Below are 901 nucleotides of genomic sequence, written 5' to 3'. Positions count from 1 at the left end.
GCAGCTGAGGCTGTAAAGAAAGGGACTGGGGAATCTCTGTCCTCAGTCCCTTTTTCTGTCTCAAAAGTGAGACCTCAGGAGTCTGTTTAGACCCCTGATATTTCCTCAAAGTCCTCAATGGGGCTCCTAAAAAATTGTAAAAAAAAAAGAAAACCCATAAAAAATAATATTGTAAAAAAAAAAAAAATTATATATATATATATATATTCAATTGTAAAAAATAATTTTAAGAGGTAATAGTAAAAAATGCTGACACTGTCCACTTCCCTACTGACAAAGTCCACTGTCCTATTGACACCAACCACTGCTCTACTGACACCATTCACTGCTCTTCTGACACCATCCACTGCCCTACTGACATCATCCATTGCTCTACTGACTCCATACTCTGCCCTACTGCCATGTCTATTCCCCTACTGACACCATCCATGTTTTAATACATCTTAAATTGTTTGCCTACTTTCTGTTTAAAAAAAATGTTTGCTTACATTTATTTATCTGAGTGTGTGTGTTTGAGCATTGGGGTGCAGACCCTAATGCATTAGGCTGCACACACGTATGGTCACAGCTGAATACTAACACCAGTCTGAAGCTGATTCAGGGAACAGATATTGTGGAAATGGAAAATGTCTAAAACACTCACTATTGTGGAGACCATAATGGATTTGGCATTTGATTATAATAATGATTAGTTAAGGGAAGTGAAAGCATGCTGCGGTATGACTTTTTTCTCTTCCAAGAAATATCAAAGAGGGAAAAGACAAAGCGTACAGAACATGCACAACAGAACAGATAACCTCTGAACTTTAAAAGACGGGAAGAAACAAGAAAAAGCCTATATGGTTTTTCTTTTATTTAGAATAAAATATTTCCTCATTTTATAGTAACACATAAGTAGGGA

The sequence above is a fragment of the Staurois parvus genome, unplaced genomic scaffold (assembly GCF_062004578.1).
Source record: "Staurois parvus isolate SC_StPar_1 unplaced genomic scaffold, SC_StPar_1.0 ptg000058l, whole genome shotgun sequence".
Lineage (NCBI taxonomy): Eukaryota > Metazoa > Chordata > Amphibia > Anura > Ranidae > Staurois > Staurois parvus.
This window is presented reverse-complemented; position numbering follows the sequence as displayed.